Source organism: Rattus rattus, chromosome 18, assembly GCF_011064425.1.
Source record: "Rattus rattus isolate New Zealand chromosome 18, Rrattus_CSIRO_v1, whole genome shotgun sequence".
NCBI classification, from domain to species: Eukaryota; Metazoa; Chordata; class Mammalia; order Rodentia; family Muridae; genus Rattus; species Rattus rattus.
In genome coordinates, this window is record NC_046171.1 from 45,429,581 (window position 1) to 45,437,076 (window position 7,496).

Consider the following 7,496-nt stretch of genomic DNA (forward strand, 5'->3'; position numbering starts at 1 on the left):
CTAGGCTATTGTCTATGCCTGAGATTCTCTTTTCTATCTCTTATACTCTCTTGGTGATGCCTGTATTTGTGATTCCTGATCTCTTTCCTAGGTTTTCCATCTCCAGGGTTTTATCCCTTTCAGAATTTTAAAGTTCCTATTTCAGTTTTTAGCTCCTGGATGGTTTTGTTCAATTCCTTCACCTGTTTGGCTGTGTTTTCTTATATTTCTTTAAGAGATGTATATGTTTCCTCTTTAAGGACTTTGACTTGTTTACCTGTGTTCTCCTTTCTTTTTTGAAAGGAAGTTATTTGTGCACTTTTTAAAACCTTCTATCATATTCATGAGATGGACTTTTTAGATCTGTTTCCTGCTTTTCTGCTGTGTTCGGGTATCCAGGGTTGCAGTGGTGGATAACTGGGTTCTGATGTTGCCAAGTAGCATTGGTTTCTGTTGCTTGTGTTCTTACACTGGCCTCTTGCCGTCTGGTTATTTCTAGTGCTAACTGGCCTTGATGTCTCTGACTGGAGCCTGTTCCTCCTGTGATCCTGGTTGTGTCAGAGCTCCTGGAAGTCCAGCTGTGTCTGTGATTCTGTGATTCTTGGATCCTTTGATCCCAATATCCTAGTTGTCACAGAGCTCCTAGGAGTCAAGCTCCCTCTGAGATCTTGAGACCCTGGTGTTTCCAAGCTCCTGTGATCCTGTGATTCTTGACAGAACTCCTGGGAATCAATCTTCTTCTGGTTGTTGTAGGAATGGATGGGAAGCCAGAGCCCTGGGTCTGCTCCAGGTGCACGTGGAGATCAGAAGGAGTGTGTCCCTCAGCCTGGGCAGGGGTTCCTGCATCCATGGGTATCAGCAGATCTTAGTTACACTGGATGTTGGGGCAGATGTTGTGGCCTCATCTGTGATCCTGGGTTTGTCAAAGCTCCTTGGGGGTCAAGCATTCTCGGAGAGTTGCAGGAGTGGGTCTTTTTTCCCTCTCACTGTTTTAATATTATTTGTTATGGGTCTCTTTAGGTTGTTAATCTCATATTAGTTTTACTTTGGTGGTTTGGATGAATTCAGAAATTCATCCATTTAGATTTTTCCCTCCCAAGAGACTACAGGTTTTAAAAGAATTCCCTTGTAATATCCTGAATTTTTAATGCCCATTGTACTGACTTCCCCTTTGTTCTCATTTCTGTCCATTTGTGTCACTTCTATCATTCCTGTTGTTTGCTGTCCACGCAAGGTGCAGTGTCTTATTTCCCTGAGCACGGAACCTGGCAATGGTTAGGGCCAGCTCACCCACTCACACGATGCTGGGGCTAGTTTTCCTGATTGCCTCAGATGGCAAGGGGAGAAGAGGGAGGGCATTATCACATCAAGGGAGATGAATAGTGGGGGCCAGCTCTTCTGGGCACATTCACCCTTGGGGATGGCTCACTTGTACCCCTGCCAACAGGGTCATCTCTGGTATGCCATCCAGGTGAGGTACAGGGTCTGATTTCCTGACTTCTGTGGCTGTCATGGGGCAGGACTAGTTAGCTCCCCAGAGCTCATGACCCTGTCGATAGCTTTCTCAGCTGTTGGAGATGGCCATGGGCATAGAGGAGCATCATGTATGTGCCTGTGTCACCCCATGGCAGATGAGTGGCAAGGTCAGCTCTCCCACCCTCATGCCCTTGCGGCTTGGTCACCTACAGCTCTGTGACCACAATCAGCTCTGCTGTGCTGCCTAGGTTAAGCATAGGGTCTGTTCTCCTGAGTGCTGCCTCAGCTGAGAGATGGGGCCATCTCTCCAATGTGCTATATTCCTATGAGGGGCAGGGCCAGTTATGCAATACCCCTGGACAGCCACCTGGTCTCCAGAAACTACCCTGACCAAGGACATCCCCATGTTCTCTAGTGGTAATGTAAGCCACGGACATTGACACTGTCCCCTGTCACTGTATAGCCATGGACAAAGATATGGCCCTCAGCAACAGTTCAGGCTGAGACCTCACCATGACCCCATGTGCCAGAGCTGGCCATTCACCTCAGGATGCTCCTCTCCACCCTCAAGTACCCTGTTCCATTTGTCTTCATAATGCCCAAGCAGCATGACTTCTCTTTCTTATCTGAAAACCACATACTAGCACATTGTGGTAAATCATGTTGTAGGCTGGCCACATGGCTGACAGTCCCCTGGTGACATCCTCCATCAGTGCTGTGTGGTGTCTTGTAGCAGCAAGCAAGTGCCTATGTCCGGATTGTACCCTGGGCTGGATGGCAGTTCTGTGGGTGACATGGTGGTCCACAGGTATGTCTTCCCCTCCTGCATTGCACTAACTGGATTTGATTTGATTTTTGAGTCCCAGGCATAAGACAGCTTTGGCCACCAAGCTAGGCATCAAGATAGAATAAACAAAGGACTGCCATCTTCTATGTCCCTAACTGATGTAAGAGCGCCACCACTAAGAAGGTCTGTCTTTATTCATTAGCAGGGGGACGTTTTGCTTGAGTTTTTCTTTAACCCATATGTCATTCAGCATGAGTCAATCGATCTCCATGTGGTTTTGTTCTTACTAAAGGTTTGCTCACTGCTAATTTTAAGTTTCATTGCACTGTGGTCAGATAGGAGACATAGAGTTTTCTCAGTTTTTCTGAGCACTTAAGATTGCTTTTGTGTTCTAGAGTGCTTTTTATTTTAGAAAAGCCTCCTTGGGCTTCTGAGTATAGTGCATATTCTTTGAAATTTGGATAGACTACTCTGTAGATAATTGCTAGGTACATATCTGGTATGTTGTCATTTAGTTCTGATTCATTCGTTCAATTTTTGTCCATATGATCTGTCTATAGGAAAAGTGTGGTATTGAAATCAGTTACTACTAAAAATGAGGCTCACTAGATTCAGCCTTAAATATACTATCTTCATCCTGTCTCTAGCTTTATTGTACTACTATATATTTATTTTTGTACTTCTATATGATTTATTATAATGTCCTAAAACGTTTCCTCTTATCTATTTATTGTTTTTAATACCTCCTGCCACGATGTCTTGTAGAATTTTTGTTGTGAAATTTCTTAAAACTTTATCTTCAATGCAGACTATCTTTTTTACTCTATCCCTGTTTAATAGGCACTGTATTTTATTGTCAATAATAAATTAGATATTCTTAGACTGAATGTCATCATCTCCCATGATAACCTTATTTACAGCTCTTTTCCTTGAATCTCATTATCACTGATGCTCCTCCCTCCACTAAGACAATGAAATATCAGTTTAGTCTTTCCTTTTGTCCTCTTGAAATCTCATTGCCCATAAATGCTAACTATATTAACATTATTTTCATCTTTTCTCTCTCCGACACACTCTCCCTCTCCCTCCCTCTCCCCTTCTCTCTCTCTCTCTCTCTCTCTCTCTCTCTCTCTCTCTCTCTCTCCCTCTCTCTCTCTCTCTCTCTCTCTCTCTCTCTCTCACACACACACACACACACACACACACACACACACTTTCTCTCTTTTCTAGTATAGCATACCTGAAGTCAGATCCTCCCATTGCTTGCCTTGGTCATTGTAATACACCTCTGTATTACCTGTCTGGTATCCTGCAGTAATCGTTGCCATTCTTGTTAAAAAAGTAAATATTGTTGAGCTTAGCCTTTGCTTACAGTACTTCAACTATTTCCTGTTGCTTCTAAGAATGAAGTCTTAATTTCTTAATAAGTAACAAATCCCCTTTATTGTTTGATGCCTGCTAACCTTCGTAGACTCATTCCCTTGCTTGTGTCTCTTCTATTCTTTCCAGCATGTTGTAGCTTGCAGACATCCCGCTATTCTCTGGACTCCCACCATTGCTTGGATTTTGCTTGGCTACTCTGTTTACTTATTACTCATTCTTGCAAGTGCGATGCTGTTGTCTCTCCCAAGGAAACTCTATAATCTTTCTCTTCTATTTTCAGACTTGATTCATGGTTGCCCTCATGTATTCTCATTGTCCTTCTGAGTATCTGTAAGAGTGTTACTGAGATTCATTGTGGTTGCCAGGTTACCTACTGAAAAATTTCCATATCCCTTGTTTATTCAGCATTTAGAAAGATTTCTGTCACATGAATATTAGCTGCAGAAAAGACTGAATGAGATGTCTGCAGAATAGAATCTTTTCTGTTCACTGTCACAGAGCATATTTGGTAATAAGATAATGAGTATAAATGCTCATCATTTTGCATGTAGCTCATTCAAATGTGGGTCTTGCCTCAGTGCATTATTGATATTGATTATAATGTTTACAATGAGATTATGGTTGCCATTTTATAGAACTCATTTTCACATATTTTATAGCTACATTAAAAATAGAACCCATGCAAAGTGACATTTGTGAAATTAATGACACAGATTTTGAAAGTAACAAACTGAAAAATAGTAGAACGCAGATACACGCATGTGTCATATAGGGGATATCTCTGAATAGAGTTGGGCTACCAGGAGGGACTAGGAGGGCTCATGAGACTCAGGAAGTAAATAAATTTCGCATGGGAAGACATAAGCTTGCAAAGATTTTTCAAAGCTCCTCCTATGCTTTGGGAGAAGTAAAGAACTTGAGAATGACTCTCTGAGCTGAAGATAGGCCATCCTTGGACAAGTTAAGTTGCTCTGAGCTGAACAGAGGGCTTTACAGATGCAGCTTTGTGAGACAACACCAGTGAGGGGCACACTGTTGGGGAAGCAGCTACTTTTGAGTCATCCCTGGTCCCATGAGTGACACCTCACCCATACTCTTGTTAGCATCCCCAATAAAACCTCACGAGATGCCTGCCATATAACACCAATGCCACACACATAGTGGCTGATGAACAGAATATTTGACTCCCTCCCTCTGGATCTCGGTTAAACACTTGTGATAATTACTATTAACTCTATACAATCTATAACCAACTGAGAGTCTCAATGAAGGGCTATCTAAATTAAGTTGCCATGCAGGCATGTCCGGGAGGATTATTTTAATTATATTAATTGATGTGGAGAAACACTGGGAAGGGGATTCCAGACTGTTCTAGAATGGTGACAAGACACTGAGCAATAGCGTGGATGCATTCACTGTTCTCTTCTAACGGTGGACATAACGTGACCAGCTGCTTAATGGGACCATATGCATAATGTGATTGTGCTACTTCTATACGTTTTCTGTCATGGAGGCCTATAGCATAGGCCAATCAGACAAATGAAACCTTTGTCGTTCTCTGCGATTGCTTTTGTCAGGTATTTTATCTAAAAGAAACCAAGGTTACATCTTAGAGACGTTGCTACAGTGCTTTCCCTCAATGGACCCTCTTCCCTGTGTTAAACGTCAGCCTCTTAGGGGCTGCACAGATGGCTCAGAAGTCAAGTGTTCCGACTGCTCTTCCAGAGGACTGGGCTCAATTCCCAACACCCACTTGGTGGCTCACGACCATCTGTACTTTCAGTTCTAGACAATCTGACCCCTTCTTCTGGCCTCTATGGGCATCAGGCACACATACGGACAAAGATATACATGCAGACCCAATACCCACACACGCACAAAAAAGTAAACATGAATAAGGTATTAAAAAGTTAGCCTCTTTCTTCTACATATTTCTCCATAATACAGAGGAAAAAGTATTTCAGCGGAAACCGGTGCATCAGTCCAGAATGTGAGAAGTAAAGGAAACCAATATTACTTTCATATATTGTTTTTGCCATTTAAAAGATGATAGAAGAAAGAAGATAAAATATATAAACAGAAAATGACTATATGATGATAATTCTTTTGGCTATGAAAGGATATAATTGTTCAGTCTATGAAGAGTTAAATTCCAAACAAAAATGTTTTTTTATTTTCTTGGTTATTTTATTTATTTACATTTCAAATGTTAAACCTCTTTCCAGTCAAACCCCCTATCCCCTCCCCAGTCCCTCCTGTTTCTATGGGGGTGCTCCCCCTCCAGCCTCAGAGCCTTAGAATTCCCCTACCGTGGATCATCACCTCCACAGGACCAAGGGGCTCTCCTCCCACTGATGCCAGATGAGGCCATCCTCTGCTCCATATGCAGCTGGAGCAATGGGTCCCTTCATGTTTCTCTTCAGTTTGCATAAATCTTTCGTCTTTTACAAAAAAAATTGTTCTTAATGAAATCTTGTTAGTTTTAAAATTCCCTCGTTTGTCCCCGTACTTGCTTTCTGAAACGTCTTATGATGCACTGACATATCCAGTCGTTTCTTAGATGCTCTGGGATTTTAGAACAATGAAAAGTTGTACCAGGGTAGTCGCATACCTTACTAGACAATGTTTAGAAAGACTTTTTTTTTTTTTGGTTTTGAAATTGTACAAAGCTCACAGCTGAGGAAACTTTCAACCCTTTGTTGTATTTGTAGCTGCTCAAAGGTTAAATCATCATTTTGATTTATTTCTAAAATTTTTTTGCTTGTTTTTATAGTTAATGTTTCCACCTAGGACTCAATTTCAACCCACAAGGCAAGGCAGAAGGCCGATGGCCACTGTCTCAATCAATGTTGTTTAAACCTTTAGCCTGTTAGAAATTGGACCTGGTCATCTCCCTGGAGTCTTCAATCCTGAGGATATAACACTAACATCTCTCAGCACACAGCACATTATTATTTAACTCTGCTTCTGGGTACTGTATGTTTTTTTTAAGAATATGTTTCTTTTAAAAATATGTCATTAATTGACATTTGTTCTGGGTTTGGAGGATTTTTTTTTATGTAAAAGTGAGCGATGAGTCTGTAAGAATAAGGTGTATGTGTACACACTGAGGTAAGTAGTGTGGGGACTTTTTCTTCATTAATCAAAAGATGCACACTGCGGATTACAGATTGATGGTATGGCTAATTGACTTTCAAAATGCCTAATAACTAAAGTGGAGGTGCAATGTGATATTTTAGAGATTTCAGTTTTGATTATTGGCAAATCATTATTTAAGATTAAGATGGATTTATGAAATTATTGATAATAGAAGAAACATTTCAATGATCTTTGGCATGGAAAAATGTATCCTTGATGGTCTTTTACTGAGAGAGTACAGTTTTATTTATTGATTGGGATTATGTTTAGCTAAGGAGCCTAATCCATGTTACTGGTGAATCAAGTCCCCATAGATCGTTCTATCTTATCCTTTCTCATATTCATCTAGTAATTGCTGTTCAATTAGTCAGAATTAAAATGAATTGGACTAATTTTCCAAGAGGTATATGCCAAACTGGAAAGTCATTTAGAAGGAGATTTTCCCTAGCATTAATACGTCTTTGTTTTAGCAAGTGAAAGATCTGTATGACAAGAACTTCAAATCTCTAAAAAAAAATTGGAGAAGATATCAGAAGATAGGAAGACCTCTCATGCTCATGGATTAGGAGAATTAATATAGTAGAAATGGCCATTTTGCCAAAAGTAATCTACAGATTTAATGCAATCCCCATCAAAATTCCAACTCAATTCTTCATAGAGTTAGAAAGAGCAATATGCAAATTCATTTGAAATAACAAAAATCCCAGGATAGTGAAAACTATACTCAACAATA

General features: G+C 40.7%; 1 non-coding gene across 1 annotated transcript; it reads right to left on the reverse strand.

Annotated features, from left to right (window-relative positions):
• Positions 1-2,308: 2,308 nt before the first annotated feature.
• On the reverse strand, positions 2,309-2,452 carry LOC116887794. The gene has a single exon (XR_004386289.1). It is a non-coding gene; the product is annotated as a small nucleolar RNA SNORA48 (small nucleolar RNA).
• Positions 2,453-7,496: the final 5,044 nt, after the last annotated feature.